The sequence below is a fragment of the Triticum urartu genome, chromosome 3, assembly GCF_003073215.2.
Source record: "Triticum urartu cultivar G1812 chromosome 3, Tu2.1, whole genome shotgun sequence".
Taxonomy (NCBI): Eukaryota; Viridiplantae; Streptophyta; class Magnoliopsida; order Poales; family Poaceae; genus Triticum; species Triticum urartu.
In genome coordinates, this window is record NC_053024.1 from 328,649,744 (window position 1) to 328,669,202 (window position 19,459).

At 45.6% G+C, this 19,459-nt stretch overlaps 1 non-coding gene and 1 pseudogene across 1 annotated transcript; both read left to right on the plus strand.

The window, feature by feature from the left end:
* The first annotated feature begins 14,727 nt into the window (after positions 1-14,727).
* On the plus strand, positions 14,728-14,812 carry LOC125549630 (annotated as a pseudogene).
* Positions 14,813-14,911: 99 nt separating this feature from the next.
* LOC125549634 lies at positions 14,912-14,995 on the plus strand. The gene has a single exon (XR_007301410.1). It is a non-coding gene; the product is annotated as a small nucleolar RNA SNORD36 (small nucleolar RNA).
* The last annotated feature ends 4,464 nt before the right edge of the window (positions 14,996-19,459 follow it).

Genomic DNA, 19,459 nt, shown 5'->3' on the forward strand with positions numbered 1-19,459 from the left:
ATCATTATTCTCCTCTTAAGACTTGGGGGCTACAGGTATTATGCATATAAAGGAGGAACATCTTCATTTTATCAGTTTTGAGCAAATCAGGAAGATCAATTACATGACCCGGTGTCGACAACAATTATGACTTGGTGCCATCAATATTTATAAACCGGCCATTTTGGTAATATTAAACCGGCAAGTTTTACATCTTCAAACTGGCTGAATATCAGATAAGTATTTCAAGACCCATATTTCTTAAGACGGCACTTTGGGAGCTGAGTCAAAGGAGTTATTCTTTGCAATATTTCTCTGTGACAAACCAATGTCGGCAAATTGATTATGAAGCTGGTCTGTTGACCCGGACTTCCCAGAAGGAGGAAATAGCAAGGACTTAAGGGTGATCAGGTACCGGTTTACAAGAATTCTTAACCTGGAGCACAACCTGTCAAATTTGTTCTTGTGTTTATTTTGCAGCATAAGTTTACCATGGATAAATCCAAGCTAAACTTGGGGGCTAATGTCGGGGATATACCCTGCGGTGTAAACCGGACGGAAGTATAACCTGGCCGGACTAGGCGTTTCATTGGTAAACCGCTAGAGGATTGGCGGTTTACGTGTCTAGCGGTTTACGTGTCTGGCGGTTTACGTGTCTGGTGGTTTACGTGTCTGGCGGTTCACTGGTATGACGATTCACGAGCCTGAAGATTCATTGGTGACCCGGCGCGTATTCCAGATGCATGACAAGGCCCAAGGACTAGCAGGCCGGTTTAGGTTAATGGTGGCCCGGTTTAAGAGGAAAGGCATGAGCAACATTTATCTTACAAGGAGCCAAGACCTGGACTTGTATCCGGTTTGTATTAGAGATAGACTAGTCCTAATCCTAATAGGACTCTTCATGTAACCCGCCCCTCCAACATATATAAGGAGGGGCAGGGCTCCCCAAAAGGGGACAAGATTGACAAGTTCCACAAGTTGGACAAGTTAGGTTTAGACAATAGCTCTCGAGATAGAGCACTCTTGTAACCGTGATCATATCAACAATATCAATGAAGTAGGATGTAGGCTTTTACCTCCACCGTGAGGGGCCGAACCTGGGTAAAACATCGCGTCTCTCGTCCTGCTCAACCCCTCTCAAGCTACCACATAGATGCGTTGGCCTCGCGACTAAGTCCTAACGCTAAGGACATCTGCCGTGGCAATTCCACGACAAGTCCTCTGCCGGGGGAAGGGTCTCCGGCGCCACCCCTGTAGAGGGACTACCTCCGGGCGTTGCCTTGCTCCATGTGACGCGGGGAGGGGCCTTGCTCCTGGACCCTCCCACGCAGCCCCTAGTGAGTCTCTCCCGATGGGGCGGGCATCGCCGTGCCGGAACCGTCGCCTGGCACCGTGACCTGGTTCATCTGTGACTCATGTTTAGTGTAAGCTTGTCCCTGAGGGATTAGTGGTACCCTGTATTTGTTGTCGACGGCGTGGCTGGTGGGGCTCTATGGCGGCCCATGGAAGGCTTCAGCTCCTAACGCCTCCTCCTCCCATCCTGGCCCGAGGAATGAGCCGGGGTTGTCCTCCGGTGTATACTCTTCATCCATCATGCGGGGCATGTAGGCCTCCAAGGCCGCTGCCCCGAAGACCTCGCCGAAGTGCCCCACTCTCCATGTCGGTCGGCCTATCACGCTGTTCCGAGGATGGCAGGGCGGCGCCTCACCTGGGCCGTGTGCGATGATGCTCATGCCCGCACCAATCTGAGGTGGTCCGGGTGCGAGGGGGCGCCCTCCGCCGTGGATCATGCTGATGTCGATGAAGCCCCCGGGCGCACTTGGTGGTATGCGGTCGTGGCGAGGCCTGTCGTGGGATCCTACCGCTGCCTGAGTCGTCAGCTGGTAGCAGAAAGGCGGTGCTCCCATGGCCGCCGCGTCCAGTAGCTCGGCGACGCATTCCAGCAGCGCATCCCGACCGCTCTCCATCAGTCGGCACAGCAGCTTCTCCCGTGCCACCATGAGCGCGGCCCGCATGATCGCCTGCTCCCTCCTGGTGTGCGGCGCCATCGCCGTGGCGTGGATTGCGGCCCTAGCAGTAGCTCGTGTCTGTCGGGGAGTAAGAGCAGAGGGTGAGTGACAGCGCTGCCCGCGCCCCGCGGTGTTTGGCGGTGCGCGTGCCGCCTGAGACGCGGGGTTGAGGTCTTCCTGGGCAGGCGGCGCCGCCCGGGCGGGCCTGGCTGCCCAGCGGTCGTCGTCAGCCCTCGGGTAGCCGGACATTGGAACCGCGGAGCATCGGCGGATCGACTGGTGGGGAAGAGGCTCCGGTACACCCCTACCTGGCGCGAAAAATGTCGGATCACAGGTTCCGGCAAAACCCTTAAGGTTCGAACACTGGGGTGTGCGCGAAGATTCCCCCCTACCGATCCACTTCCTAGCTCGGCTAAGATCTTATGAACTAACTTGACGAACTCGCAGCACAAAGGACACAAGATTTATACTGGTCGGGCCACCGTTGTGGTGTAATACCCTACTCTAGTGTGGTGGCATCGCTGCCCATATCACGAACTCACGCGAGGAGTCCAAGGTGTGGACACCTGGGGCGACGGCGTGCGCCTCCGTAGCACGGCGGCAACGGCCCTAGCTCGGGCGGCGACACTCGTCGCTCGTCCCTCCGGAACCATCGGCGCAAGCATACAAGGGCAGCGGGTACCCAGGAGGCGGCCTTTCATACCAAGGCCGCGACACCACCATCCTCACTACAATCTCGCGGCGATGGGACCTCCTCTTCTTCGGCGGAAGCAGCTCCGGCTCGGTGAGGGGAGCCTTGCCCTTCTTGGCGGCCGAGAACCTTTGAATCGGCGCCATGGCAGCACCAGCAGGGAGTGGAGCGAGGAAGGAGAAGAAGCGGGAGAGGCAGAGGAGAGACTGGGACTTGTCAAGTCGGCCAGTTGCCGAGGCAGCGTGGGGAAGCGGAGACGCCCACGTCCAATCAACCACCACACGTCGACCAAAGCCGCAGGCTATTGGGGCCCGCGGTGCTCCGCACTTGGCATTTGGCTTCGCGTCGAAGCCAAGCCAGAGCACGCCTTGGGCCCGGGGGCTACTGTCGGCGTTCTAGGAACGGGGGTCCCCAGACTTGTCTGCCTGCGGCCCACGGCGTGGCTCTGCGAGCGGGCCCGTACGACCCATCTTCACCAGCAAGGACTCAAGACCCTCGCGAGGGGCCAAGCCTCGCGAGGCGGACGACATAAGACCTCCTCAGGAGCAGCCTCACCAGGCTGGCTCGCGAGGGGCGGAGAGATCAAGGCCAGGCAAACCTCGCGAGGTTCCAATGACGTGAGCCATTACGACCAAGGCCTGGCGGGCACTAGGCGGGTGCCAGTGCGCACAGTGCCCTTGTTTCCTCTTTGGCGCTAAAGAAGCGGGCGCAGGTGCGGAGTACCGAGGCGTCAAGCAAAGGTTTCCATATCGGTACAACGAGACCAAGACCAACAAGACAGCAAGATGGAGGTCGCCATGGAGCCCTAGACAGCGTCACCACTAGAGCCTTTGGCAGGCGAAGACTGCTTTTGTCAGGATAAGCTGTACTAGCTGTCCCCTTTCAAATTGGCCGTTGTTGGCTCCCTTCCCGCTCAATATTTGGGGAGAGGACCAGGGCCTCTATAAATAGGATTAGCCACCATAGTAGGAGGTAACTCATCTCGAATCCACTCGAACAACCACAAGTTCACCAAGCACAAGAACACCTCTCCTTAGGAGGTTGTTCTCCACCTTGTACTTTTCATCCTCAGCCCAAGAGGCAATCCACCACCACACACTGGAGTAGGGTATTACACCACAACGGTGGCCCGAACCAGTATAAATCTTGTGTCCCTTGTGGTACGAGTTCGTCGAGTTAGCCCGGAAAATCTTAGAAAAGCAAGGACGCGGATTGGTAGGGGAGATCTTTGCGCGCACCCCAGTGCTTGAACCTTGAGGGGTTTGCTGGAACCCATGATCCGACAGCTATCACTGTTACGATTGCTACAAAATTACTACTATTACTTTTGCCACCGTTATCGTTACTTCCATACTACTTTGCTACTAAATAGTTTTCTGCAGATATTAAGTCTATCAGGTGTGGTCGAGTTGACAACTTAGCTGCTAATACTTGAGAATTTTCTTTGGCTCCCCTTGTGTCGAATCAATAAATTTGGGTTGAATACTCTACCCTTGAAAATTGTTGTGATGCCCTATACTTGTGGGTTATCAGTCGACTTCCCTAGGAGGTGAAGGGCCAAGCGCAAGGTTAATATTTTTGAGATGGCATGCACAAGGTTTATAGGAGAACGAGTAGTAGTAGTACTAGTAGTACGTGCCAGTGGTACGTACTGTATGAGGAAGAGGGCAACAAGAATGTATGTTTTGCGTGACCGTCGCTTCTTACAGGACGTGCTAGACCTAGTGGACCTCATGGTTGCAATGGGAGTACTATCATACATGGCACGATTCATAGTAGTGGGTAGAGGGAATAATTCGGAGCTGCTTATGCTTAAACCCTATGAAGAAGTCCCATCGAAAGGAATAGCCATCCTCTACACGTGCTCCTATGTAAAATGAGTAAATGAGACAAAAAGCGAAAGAGACAAAGTAAAAAAATCACCAGCCTTAGAGCCAGCCCTATTGTATCAGTGAATGATATTTCTACGTCGTAATTGACATGCCTATATTATTAACCATGATGCGGAGGTAGAGCGGATTTTTTATTTATTTGCGGAGGTAGGAGCGGATGGATATTCAACGAGGAGTGAAATGATGGTTGCTTCCTCGGTCAAACATAGAGAAAGGTGGGCCTCATGATTTGATGGCTTATTAGTCATTATTACTGCCTATACACTTTGCCCATATAATAACTGCATGGTAGAGTAGTGGGCTATACTTTTAATAACCTTGCTCGAAGAGAAGAGGTGCATGCACCCACGCATGTAGTACTAGTAGCACTCTTTGCGTCTTTTGAGTCTTCCCCAACCACACACATGACACGTTGGAGCTCATTGTTGTATGATGATGCAGCCCACGAGATAATTTGACACCTATCTGAATGGAGGGTCGGGAACCACGCATGAACGATGTCACGTCATTTATAAATAAAGTTTTTTTCTTCAGTGGCACGTACACACTATAAATAGGTTCATATGGAGAGAAAAAGAAACCGCTCCACTATATACATAGCCAGGACGAGCCTACACGGTTGCTTGCTAGGGTTGCTCTCTTCACATTCTCTCGAACAAAACAACTATGGCCACATCTCTAACATCCGGGCGGATCATGTCTGCCGGGGGAAGTGGTGGATGCTTTGTGTACATGCGGTTGTCGTTGCCAACGGTGAAAACCAACTACCAGAGCGTCCCGATCAGGGGTCCCCTCTGTTGTCTCTCACAAAGCTGGTGCAGTTGCCTTTGTACCTTGCTCACTGCTGCGACGTGGGCAGTTGCCGCCTCCCGCCACCCTCCACTAAGCTAGCTACATCCCGAAATCCCTCGGGTACAACTTTCCTTACAACCGGTTGCACCACTATCCCAGCTGCGCACATTGCTCCGTGTGGATATTTCTCTACTTCTTTGCCCCACACGTACCTCTACTGGCTTCTACTGTAATTGTGATGAGTTTATATCTCATCAAGTAGTCCCACTAGTCTTATTCTAATCAGGCTTCTTTAATTTCTTTGCCACAGGGATGCTCACACTAGGGCAGAACCGGGCTTTAGCGCCGGTTCGTATGGGCCTTTAGTGCCAGTTCCACAACCGGCACTAAAGTGTGGGGACTAAAGGTCCCCCCCTTTAGTACAGGTTCATCACGAGCTGGCACTAAAGTGCCACCACGTGGCACGAGCCAGGCCCGGGTGCGTGTAGGACATTAGTACCGGTTGGTAACACCAATCGGCACTAAATTTTTTGGTTTTATTTTTTATTTTTCCATTAATTTTGTGTTTTCCATTTAATTTTTTTTGTTTACTGGTATTTTACGATACTACGTATTGTACATGTTATGCATATATATAAATAGATTTTCTCGTAGAACCGATCATATATATATATATATATATATATATATATATATATATATATATATATCATTGAATGTCTCACAACCACAATTAATTATTCACACATACACATGTATATATAGACAATTTCTCCTACATGTTGCCTTGGTGCCTTCGGAGCACGATAATAAGTGGTTCATGGGGGCGTTAGCGGGTAATAGTATTCTCCTTTCGAATCTATGACCTGGTCGAGCAAAAATCCCGCTATTTCCTCTTGAAGTGCTAGTATGCGCTCCGTTGTTAGGAGCTTCTCCTGCACCTCTTTGAACTGTTAACAAGGAGATCAATATGCATGTTTATTAGTTGTGTGACTAGATATCGATAATAATGTAAATATTGTGAATAGTGTTTTGGCAAACGTACCCATTCCTGTCTTTGAGATTTGCTCCTTTCGGACACCATCATGCGAATGTTCCCGCAAATGTAGTATGCACACAGATTATTCCCCGGAGCCTGCCTCAGGGCCTTTACAAGAATGGAATTTAATGAGATAATAATTAATCAAGCATGATAATTAATTAATGGTATTGAAACAAGAATTAAAGAGATGGTAAGCTAGCTGGTAATACTTAATTACTTTCCTTGGGTCGATACCAATACAGCTTTTGTCGCCATTTGCCTGGAGTCAACTTGATGAACTTTGCCCAAGCCCTGCCCGCCAGCAAAGAAAATGAATAAAGGGGTTACTAAATAGTTGATATCAAGAAATGACGAACAAATTGAATAGGCTGAGATATAGTTAATAATGATTGAAATTACCTCCGACTATCCCCTTCACGATGGCAAAGTCACTTTCTGCCTTAAGTAGTGAGTCCAGTACTTCAACTGTTCCTTTATCAACTTTAATGATCAACAAGATCCAGTGGAAACTGCATGCGCACATGTTTGCATGTATTAATTAAGCGGGCAGGTGCACAACACTAATCAACTAGCCTAAACCCTATACACTTAATTATTAACATCTAGCTAGCTAGTAAGCAAAAACAGAATTTGTAGTACAAGACAGTGTGACTCACAGGAAGTTGTAAGGAAGTAGTATATCTTCATTGCTATTGAGGAGCTTAAAGAACTCGAGCATGCTTTCCTCTAAACTTGCTCGGCAACTTCTAATATTCCATGTGTACTCATTAATGGTATTAGGGTCAATGAACCCAATGCCATAGCGTCCAGATTTTTTCATTTCATACATCTTCATCCTCCATATACGACACAAAAGAATATAGTGAGGATAATTACAGGTAATGATTGATCAAAATGATCACTATAGCTAGCTTGAGACTTAAATTACAGAAAGAAATCACTTACAGAAAATAGCAACTGACAAGAGATTTGTCGAGTGCATATTTATTGTATAACTGAAATAGTTTTGAATACTCAACTGACAGCGTTTTCTCATGGTAGTAATGCTCCTCCTTGACATTCACCGTGAGGGACTCTCGATTGGAAATCTTGGTAATGTTCATGTACCACTGATGCAATTCATACATTCTCGTTGGGAGGTTCTTGACCTCCTCAAGCTTGACCAAAGGTTGGCCGCGGACATATTGCCATTTTATTTCCTCCTCTCTAAGAGGAGACATGGGCTCGATGTCGAGGAGTTGTCCAACACTGATACCGAGCATTTTAGCATTCCTTATATGCTCCTCTGTTATTACTAGATTGTTCATCTAGGGAACGGTTTTCCCACAATAATATACAGCGCGCGTACTCTCATGTGTTGTTGGCACAACAAGCGGCGGGATCGATTGCGCCGCCTGTCTCCTAGCTGGGGAACAGTTTTCCCACATTTTTGGGTAGCTGCTTGTTGGCTCGAGCTCGAGCTCGCTTCCCTCTGTAGTTGTGCTCGATGTACCTTCCTGAGTTGGCACTCATAGTCAGAGTCAACAGGCTTGGGAGCTGGTGCTCTAGCCATACGAATGAAGTGGTCAATCTTTTCCTCAGGCACTTTCTCCGTTGGCGGCGGTGCCGGTTTTGGTCCAAAATGGGCGTCCACTTGGGCCTTCACTATGGCTTTGTTTTGCTCCTCGGTCATGTCGTAAGGCCTCTGAGGAAGAGGAGCGAGGCTGCTTGGACCATATTAATGCCTCTGCCTGTACCTCCTGTACTACCTCGACTCGTACCGTTACGCACCATAGCTACGACGTGTCTCTTCTGCGATTGCTGAGGCGGCGGAGACGGCTAACGTGGATGAGTTGGAGTAGGATTCTGCTCACGCATTGGTGGACTTGGAGGAGCGGGAGTCTGTTGACACAGTGGCGGACTTCGAGGAGGAGTCGGCTCAAGCGTTCGTGGACTTGCACTACAAGAAATATGTCAACTTGTGACCTTCTGTTAGTGACCCTGGAAGAATTGGTCATAGATCTATGACCATTTCAGACCAATTGGTCAAAAGTTGTTCGGGGGGCTCCAAAACCTAAACTATAATGACCATTTTGGTCAAAAAGGTCGTAATTTCCTTACACGAAATGGTCATAAAGCAGATAGCACTGGTCTGCTGCCTTATTTCTAGCTGATCATGACCAATATAGATGGTCATAACCTTGTAAATTGTGGTGGGTTGCTATGACTAGGCACCACCTCATTAGTTTTGCCTATGTGTCATGTCCATGTGGCAGTTTTTGCCCTAGGTTGTGAAGCAACCTATATTTCTGTCATTCCCAAAATTCCCAAAAAAATCTCATAAATTCTTTGGGTCATATCTTCATCAAATATGTAAAAGTCCTGCCTTGCCTAGTTCAAAACTAATTCAACAATATTCCTTTTCCTATTCTATTCACGACAGCACTTTATGAAGGAAGTGCTATTTATATATTCTTGATTGCCCTCAGAATTTTTGGGCACTCTTTTCTATCCAAATCATTACCGCATGACAAAATTCAGCTCCACTTGCCTAGCAAATCTTCCTCGGCAAATTTCCAAAGTTTTTGTCCACCTAGAAGCATTGTGAAGGAAGTAGCTTTTTTATATATCCAAATGACATGAAATTTATACAGTTTCTTCATATGCCCAGGTTATCACCCTCCTCCAAATTGCAGCTCAGGCAAATTATCTATGTGAGCCCAGGTTCAATTTATATTTTATGGCCAAATTGGCACGTTGCAAAGCAAGTGTTATATAGACCTCTCCTATTAACCTCAAACTCTTTGGGCACTCTTCCATATCCAAATCATTTCCACATGATAATATTCAGCTCCATTTTTCTAGTCAATCTTTCTCAGGAAATTTTCAAAGTTTCTACCTCGAGAGAAGCTTTGTGAAGTAAGTACTAGCTAGGCTTACCCAAATGATCTGAAAATCTACCAAGGCATAACCATACCTAGGTAACTTACCTACACCAAATTTGAGCTCATTTCATTCATCCAATTTCTCTCACTAGTTTTCCCAAGTTTCTGTCCATAGAAGAGCATTGTGAAGGAAGTACCACTTTGGCACGTCCAAATGGTATCAATTTTCTACGGTTCTTTCCAATGCCCAAATAACCATCCTCCACCAAGTTTCAGCTCAATCCATTCATTATTTTGAGCCCAACTTCAACATTCATATTTCTGTCTAGTGTGGTACTTTGCAAAGCAAGTACCACCTAGGATCCTCCTTTTGATCTGAAAATTTTCGAAGACATTCTTCTTAGTAGATGAGCATCCTCAGCAAAAACTCATGCCCATTGGCCATGTGCATTTCCCGTACCGCTAATCAAACACTTGGCTGCTAATTCATGTTTGAGCATCGATCGGTCTCCTCGTGAGAATCTTATGTTGTAATTTTCTTCCTAGAACCTACCTGGGGAGTGCCCAACCCACTAGACATGCCTAGGCTGCCCAGAACACATGGCAACGCCACGGTCACGCGGTGACCACGCGTCGGGCATGCGAGTTTACGCGCTCTAGAGTTGGGGGCCTTGGCCACCGCCCAAACCTCGACGTATCGCCATCAAACCATGTATTTATGATTAAATAGGTACTTATGTAACTATAAATGATTTTTGGAAAAAATAAATAGTAAACTATGAGGCAGCTGCAGTGCAAATTTGACCCGCTTCCTGCTGATTCGGCGGGAATTTGTCTTTTTCACCAGAGGTGGATCAAAACTTTTGACGCCCAACATTTTTGTCAATTGTGCATTAAATATGGCCTACTATTTTATAAAAATTATTTGGTCCATTTTTTGCAACAATTATTTGGGAGGTCCTTCACAAAAAAACCTCCTGTTGGGCACTCGAAAAATGGAAAATGGTTTTTTCGTCCAAAGAAAATGAAAACTTCCTTAGGCAACATTGTTTGCCATTCCAATATACACCCTTGTGCACAATATGGGATCATTTGAACAAATTATGCCATGAATGTGGCCATAAGATTGATCATTTGGCTTGAAAGCCATTGATCTCCACACGTGAGAGCTTGTTTTTGAGAACACTTTTTTAAAATAATTGCCATATTACAAATTTGTTATTTTTCCTAGGAGCTTGGCCACATATAATGACACAATGCGAAGGTTTCCCAATTTTTTGATTTTTTTTTGAATTTTTTATGCCCGTTTCAAAATGCGATCAAAACGGCGGGAATGACCGTTCTTAGCTAGTGGTCGAATCTTGGATATTTTTTGGTGTTTCTATGATTAAATAGATACTTATGTACCTAGAAATGATTTTTGGAAAAAATAAAGAGCAAACTACAAGGCAACTACAGTTCAAATTTGACCCGCTTCCAACTGAATCAGTGGAAATTTGTCTTTTTCATGAGAGGTGGATCAAAACTTTTTACACTCAACCATTTCGTCAATTGTGAATCAAATATGGCCTAGTATTTTATAAAAATGATTTGGTCCAATTTTGCAACAAATATATGGTAGGTCCTTCACAAAAAGAACTCAATTCGGGCACTCAGAAAATGGAAAATGAATTTTCCGTGCAATGAAAATGAAAAATCCCTTAGTCAACATTGTTTGGAATTCCAAGATGCACCCTTGTGCACAATATGAGATCATTTGAACAAACTATGCCATGAATGTGGCCATAAGATTGATCATTTGGCTTGAAAACCCTGAATCTTCACGCATGATAGCTCATTTTTGGGAACACTTTTTAAAAATAATTGCCGTATTACAAGTTTATTATTTTTTCTGGAAACTTGGTCACATATAATGACACAATGCGAAGATTTTCCAATTTTTTGATTTTTTTTGAATTTTTTATGCCTGTTTCGAAATGTGAGCAAAACGGTGGGTTTGACCGTTCCTAGCTAGTGGTTGAATCTTGGAATAATTTTGATGTTTCTCTGATTAAATAGACACTTATGTACCTAGAAATTATTTTTTGAAAAAATAAAGAGCAAACTATGAGGCAGCTGTAGTTCAAATTTGACCCGCTTCCTACTGAATCAGTGGGAATTTGTCTTTTTCACCAGAGGTGGATCAAGGCTTCTGACACCCAACCATTTGGTTAGTTGTGAATCAAATATGGCCTAGTATTTTAGAAAAATGATTTGGTCCAATTTTGCAACAAATATATGGTAGGTCCTTCACAAAAAGAACTCAAGTTGAGCACTCAAAAAATGATTAAAAACAGCTAGAAAGATAAAAAAATGCATGAAAATTTGTGATCATCCATAAAATGTGGTCTAACTTGAGTGATAAATCTAGTTGAGCCATTTTGGAAAATATTTTTGATAGTTGCTTCACAAAACCTCCTAGTTTTAGTACTTAGAAACTATTTCAAATCATAAATTTTCTGAACCAATGAGAGCACTTCCCACGGATCACCCCAATGTAGCCGATCTGAACTGTCCACATCCGACGGATCCAATGGCTCTCACTCACCTCTCAGGTCTCTCTCTCCCTAACCCAAACCCTAGCAGCCCCCTCTCCTCGCTCCATCCAGATCTCTCTCCCGCGCCGCCGCCTGTCTCCTCCTCCCTCGTCCTCGTCTCATCGCCGCCGTCGTCACCTCCTCCCGATCCCTGAGCTCCTTCTGCGACGTGCCCTGATTGAATCAATCCCTCTCCCCTCTCCTCCCAATCCCAATCCATTCCTCTCCCCGCCGCTCTAACCCACCCACCGAACTGATCCCGATTCTCCTCCGGTCAAGACCTTCTCCCCCCCGATTCCCCCCCCCAATCCCAATGCCACCGACGACATCCATCCATCCGCAGCTCTCCCTCCTGCCGTGGGGATGGATGAGGAGTTCCTCGCCCCTCAACCACCCATGGATGGATGTGGACAGGGATAGGACAGCGCCGGCGCTGGATCTGCACCCACCTCGCCTCGACGGGGCAGCACAATGGAGCGCGCGACTGCGACGCCGCCCTCGCCGGGATGCCACCACCACGCGCCTGAGCCATGGAAGACGACGAGGAGTGCCTCCCTCCGTCGTACGAGATGCCATCATGGAATCCAAGAGGGAGAGGAGGAGCATGGAGGTGTCCCTCCGACCCACCCTACTGACAACCGACGCCATGGAGGTGTCCCTCCCCTCCCCTCCCCTCCTCTGCTTCTTCTTGATTAGATATGATCTGATTCGTGAAGGGGGTTTGTGCAGGCGAGGTGCTGCGGGTGTCGAGGAAGACGATGGTTTGGGTGTGATAGTGAAGAGAGGATAGTGTGCAGAGGGGGAGGATTTCGGTTCATCCCCCTGTCCGAGGTGCTGCTTAGATTACTCAAGGGTAAAATCATCCAACCTGTCCCAGTTTGGCTGCTTGGTCCACTCTAGCTCCATTTCGGCCTCGGTGTCCAGTGATTTAATTTGTGGTTGCATAGTAGCATCAACATTGTGTGCTAATGTTTAGCACAAATGATGTACATACGATGTGTATTTTTCTTCAGTCACAGAAGTTAGAATAGCATCTTCACTGTAGTTCTACTTGCAACTCAACTAAACTGCAGCACAGTTCGAATACTTGATAGGCTTTACACTAATACATACTTTACATGTTCAAGCAAATCCGATGTGAAACTGGTCATCTTGTTCATGCAAATCCAGACACTCTAATGCATTATCTTGTATTGTATTAGTATGATAAGTATGTGTTAGGTTTGTCCAGTCCATCAATGTCGGTAAATGTGTTGTGGTCTATGCATGTGTATAGATTTTTATTTTGTTGGCTATTGCAACACTTGGATTATTTATTAATATAACCCAGCAGCGATGCTTCCATTTTAACACATGTACTAGTGTGCTAAAACTACTACTGTACCTGCTTCTTCTTAGCCTGAGTAGTACATCAGGCTTGCATTAACTTGTGTTAATTGTATTAACTTGTAGCCTAGTAATTGCAATCATCTTGTGTAGTCTATCAGAATCCATTCTCCTGCTCTTTTCTTTGTACTGTATGTCATCCATTGTTCAAACCTGTTGGTAAGTTCTTGTAGTGTGTCGCTCTGTTCAAAAGTGCATTTTTATTTTAGGATTTGCTTCCTGTGTGGTACTGGATGGCTGAGTATTAAAATAATTTGGTTACTATCGGAAGCACTTTAATTCTATGGAATTAAACTTTGAGAAGCATGCATGCATATATATATATATATGTGTGTGTGTGTGTGTGTGTGTGTGTGTGTTCAATTTGTCTGGACTACGTGATGGCACCCTATGATTTTGTTTAACAACTTTCGTATTATCTTCTTATTTCTCTTGTCCTTGTGCAGCAGGATTTGATTCTGTACAAGGGGTTCATCATGCCAGGCTCCTCTTTTTTGATGCTTCCATGCAACGGTGGTGGCGATGGTGCTCTTTGGCATCGGCTACAAAAACACCCTGCCATGTCATGTCAATCAAGTTAATTATATGTCGCTCTTTTCATGTTCTGCTTCATACATACATGCATATGTGATGGCTCCCTGCCTCCCTGCCTGCTACATCTCCGCTTGCATAAATAAAAGAGAAGAAAGAAACACTCAGCTTAAAATAATTGTAATGAGCAGCACATGCCTTTCATTTTACAAGATGGTCATTGTATCATGATAACTGGATCATGTCTATGCCACATACAAATCATTGAGCAGTGTTCCTGATGCTGATGGCATGTTACCTTGAATAATAATCTTAACAGGAGCATTTTGGTTGCACGTTTGCGATTTCTTGCTTGAATCCCAAAGTTTCAGATCAATGTGGGGTTCAATGTTTGCTTTCCATTCTTATTGTCCGTCTTAGATCATTCCCAGTTCACTGAATCAAGTTGCTTGACCTACCTATCAGGCTAGCTCACATAGCTGTATCTGCCGCATCCTTTCCAGTTGGACATGCGCAAGCTATGTTTTTACATAAGCTCATTTGAAAATCACATACTAGTAGCAGCAAATTTTAGTGCAATAGTTGTCTGTCAACGTTCAGTGCCAGCTGCAAAATTCAGTTATGCACAAGCACCATTTAGTAGCAGCATAGGTATATAGCATTCATTTAGCGGCAGAAAAATCCAGTTCATTTTACTCGCTGCTCTCTTTGGCATTTACAGTCTTGGACTCTCTGGCTGCTCCTCCTCTGGCCAATGGTGAAGCGCCGACGAGGCCAGCAGCAAGGCAATGTGGCGGGATCGTGCTCCCATGATCGTCTGAGGCGCATGCTCTGCTACTCAAGGTACGATTACCTGTTGATTCCATGGTCTTGATGTTTTTCTCCTACATGTTTCAGAAGGTGAATCTGCCATTTGAGAAGTCAGACTGTTTAGGGAATTTCCGTGACGATGATGATGTTGTGCTGGGCAGAGGATGTGAAACATTTAGACCGCTGTGGCCTTTCCGGTCTTTGATGATCTAAAATTGAGCTTTTTAAAACTGATGCCTAGCAAGCTATCAACGTTTTTTTGTTCCTCATCTAGAGATGCAGCTCTCTGTGTTGGTTTGATATAATGTAGGGGAGTTGCATGTGAATCGTTTGTCAGCTGAGCATATGATGTTACAAGGAGATGCTACTGAGATTTATGTCGTTGAAGTATCTTAAACCGAGCTTTTTTAAAACTAATGCTTGGTTGATCTAGTTCTAGTATATTAGTTGGCTGTGAGAGTCTACTGTTGTTGGTGCTGTGTTGTTATTTATTTTTACGTCATTGAAGAATAAAAAAGATAAGCATTTCTCCAGCCAATGTCTAAAGTAGCTGCTGATGTGTAGTCATCGGCTGGACTATGCATTTCATCAGAAGTCAGATATAGCTTGGACTATACTTCTGAATAGAATTGAAAATTTTCTCTTTTGTTTATTTGTCTTCAATTCTTTGGATCAAACGACTCTCTTGAACACATGTTCGTTAGTGTGCTGATGGTTAAACAACTACAGCAGATCGACGTTTTTTTGCATTTTTTCATTTCTCAACCTTGGATAGTTTGCCAAAAATAAACCCTTAGATTCGTTACCATTCCTTTGATAATAATTTGTTGAGGTCGCTAAGTATTTTTTAGCAGTAATAAACATGGCTCTTTCATGTTGCAACCCAATAGGAGCCCCCCTATTTGTCTGCGTAATACACATATCTGCTCTGCTGCTCTTAGTTTTAACTAGCCAACGCAAGGATGATGCCAACCATCGATGTTAGATTTATTATCCATGTTGAAGTGTAGAGCAACAGCAGGTTAACGCATTTTATTTGCCCTATGCAATTCTGTTGTTTTATATGCCCTTTCTAGTATTGTACAAACTGATGCAAGCTGATGCATTCCAGGAATAAACAAATTATTCTATAAGATCTCTAAACTGATGCAAACTTAGCAGTAGCAGTAGTATACTTCAGGAAGTTCTGTTCATTATACTAATGCCTCAGCAACAGTATACTAGTGTTGCTACGGTTATCCATACTTCATTATTTTGTTATCCATACTCCTAGCTGCTTGTGTATCTGTTTATTATTCTGTTCATTATTCTTTTCCTACTTGTTTATGCTAGAAGATATTGCTTTCATTGGCAGCCATGATAACATAATTTCCTCTCTTCTACAGGAGCTCTAGGCTGAAGAAGTTCGAAGAAGGGAACACTTCATCTTTGTAGCTAGTTTTATCTTCCTGGGTGTTTTATGTTCCTGGGTGTTTACTTCATAGATGTTCCTGGGTGTTCCTGGGTGTTTACTTCAGAGATGTTTCTGGATGTTCCTGGGTGTTTACACTTCCTGGGTGTTCTAAATTCCTGGATGATGTGAACTAGCACATGATTGTAATATATATAATATACTCATATTGGTCGCCATTTATGAAAATTTGTGTGATTGAAATATTGGAAATGTTGATTATTTATTGTTTTTTGAGGATCAGATCATTAATTGCTGATACATCAAAATGAAACAAATACTATTTGGGCCCTAAAAAGGCACAAATCAAACAATTCAGGAAAATGAAGAAAATCGCTTAAATATCAATTGTGAAAAGCTGAAGGCCAAGAAAATAAAAAGGCCTAGGCCCAAAAATGAGAAGGCTTAATTGTTGGGCTTGGCCCATCTACCTAGCCAAAATTAATATGAGAAAAAAACACAAATAGGCCGAATTGTTGGGCTAGGCCCATGTAGAAAATCGAATTGGACCGGGCTGAATCTTGTGCCACATCAGATTGCCACGCTGGATGCCTACGTGGCCTGGGGAGGTTGCTAGTGACCAAAACGCCATAGTAGACGTATTTTGGTCATAAACGTCTACTACCATTCCAGAAGAAAGGTCGCTATAGTCAGTTTACGACGGCCAGCTTTTGACCTTATGTTTTTGGTCACAAAAAGGTCACAAATGAAAATTTGTGACCATTCGGTGACTAATAGTGGTGGTCACAAGTTGACATATTTCTTGTAGTGTTGGAGGAGCGGGAGTCTGCAGACACGGTGGCGGACATCGAGGAGGAGTCTGCTCACGCGTTCGTGGACTTGGAGGAGCGGGAGTCTGCTGACACGGTGTCGGACTCCGAGGAGGAGTCGGCAGACACGGTGTCGGTGGACTTCGAAAGATGATGCAATCCTTTCTCCATAGGATGATACAATGTATGGCTTCTCCCAGTGTGTGCTCGTCGTCACCTCCAGGAATGTCAAGGTGTAGCCCCGAATATGGGTCCACCACCTCATCAACCAAGACACGAGCATAGCCCGCTAGAATCGGGGTGCAATGGAAGGTTGCTTCGGGGGTAATTGTAAAAGCAACGGCGTCCGCCACCTTCATGGATATGTTCTTCATTTTGAAGTGTAGCCCACAGTTAGTGTTCTCTATGATGTCATCCACAAGGTATGTATCCAGTAGTGCGTCGCCCGAGGCGGAACCAACGCTGCTTCTCGGCATGGATGGGACGGTGCTATCCAATGCTAGACAATCATCCACTTGCCGCTGCCGTTGCTGAGACCCCCTTTCCTGGCTCAGTGAGTCGATCTGCCGCTGCTGCTGCTGGAATTTGAGTGCCAAGTCCGCATGCCTTTCTTCTAGGCCTTGAAGGCGTTCTGCGTCCTGCTTCCTCTGCTCCTCCTCCAGCTTCCTCTTCTCCTCCTCCTCCCTCTTCTTTCTTGCACGGGTCCTATAGGCACCGTTCCATTCTGAAAAGCCCTCATACTAGGGAATAACACCCTTGCCTCGTGTCCTTCCCGGGTGTTCAGGATTTCTCGGGGCACGCGTAAGGTCGTCATTCTCTCTGTTGGGCATGAACACGCCCTTTCAAGCATCTTCTATTGCGTCAAGTAACTTTTGTTCGGCTGCTTTTAGACTTGCCTTCTTCTAAACCTCACCTGTCTTCGGGTCCAACTCCCCCCCATGCGCATAGAACCAAGTTCTGCACCTGGGGGCCAGCTCCTAGTAACCGGAGTGACCCCTGCATCCTCCATATCTTGCTCAGACTTATCCCACTTAGGCTTTGCCACTGCGTTGCCACCTGGCCCCAGCCTATGGAACTGCATCTTTTTTGCGGCATTGGCCTTGTTTTTTCTCGACCGTTCCTTAGATAATTCTGATTCCTTGAATTCCATGAAGGCGGGCTAGTGTTCTCTTTGCTTCTCAAGTGTTCCCGTGAATTCATGAGTCTTCCTGTTTGCAGCGAGGTAGTTGGCCCATACAGTTTTCTTGTGGGTGTTGAATGCAATTTCCATCTTCATAAGAGCAGCGTCCTTGACTTTCTGCACATCTGCATTAGTGAAATAATCTGGTAGGGTGAAATGTTCCATCAGAGATTCCCAAAGATTGGCTTTTTCTCTGTCGTCGACCCAAGTAACATCTGGACATTTAGTTTTTGGCTCTTTCCATCCTTGAATGGAGATCGGGAGTTAGTCCTTAACAAGAACTCCGCACTGACGGACGAACTTGTTCGCAATGTTCTTAGGCGTGAGGGGTTCGCCACCCTCTTTGATGGAATTGATGTTGTACTTTACACCCTCCTTCAAATTTTTTCCCGGGCCTCGCTTTGTCCTGCTGTCTGTAGAAACAGATTTGCTCGATCCGGAGGGCTGAAAGAAGAAGATCGATTCGTTAATATATCTTCAAATAAAAAAAACATGTGATGATCACTAGATGCCTGCTTATATAAATATACCTTGCCGGTAGTCTTTGTTATTTCAAGATCAACATTGTCTGTGTCATCATAATCATAATGATAATCATAGTTCATGACTTCATCAGCTCGGTCGTCCTGATCGAATATCTTGTCATCACCCTCCCCGGTATTGTTCATATATTGGGAGCCGTCATCTGCTTCATTCAGATCATCTGCCCTGGTAGGGCTGCGTATGATCTCGGACATGGCCGCTTCTCCCTCTCTGTCGGTATTGTCCGCCATAGCTTTTATTTAACACTAATCCAGAAGAAATATAAAACAATTTAGTATTCAAATTACAATGCATGGATGCAATCAATAAGGAAAAACCTGAATCATATAGTACATAATATGGATCGTCTCGAATAATATATAATCTCAAATACATCGTCTTGAATAATATATAATCTCGAATACATCGTCTCGGATAATATATAATCTCGAATACATCGTCTCGAATAATATATAATCTCGAATACATCCTCATGAATAATCACTGGCTAGGTAGCTAATAAATATCAAATACTACAAAATAATTACGTGGACACCCAAAGAGAAGGAACCATCACAGGATCATATCTCCGGTCATCTGCCCAAAGAACCTACCAGGTATTGGAGAACCTGAGGTCCAAAGCAGCCATGTAGCGATGGACGTGCTCGTCCTCCTCCCTGACACGGAGACTCACCACCTCCGACGGGGCCGGCTCCCTCTGCACCGAATGTGGCCCACGTGAACGCCACCAAAGTAGATCAGGGTCGACGACGGGACCCGGGTTCCTCACCAAGCGGCGAGCCCTTGAAGGTAGCACCTCCCAGTGCCAGCCCGGCGGAGCCCAGTCCCGGACATGGGTCCTCCGAAGCAAGACATCGTCGCAAACGGGTCGACGGCGAGGATCCGGGCCGGGCATCGTCGAGAAAAAATACTATATGCCGCAAAAGTAACATTTTTTTGAATTA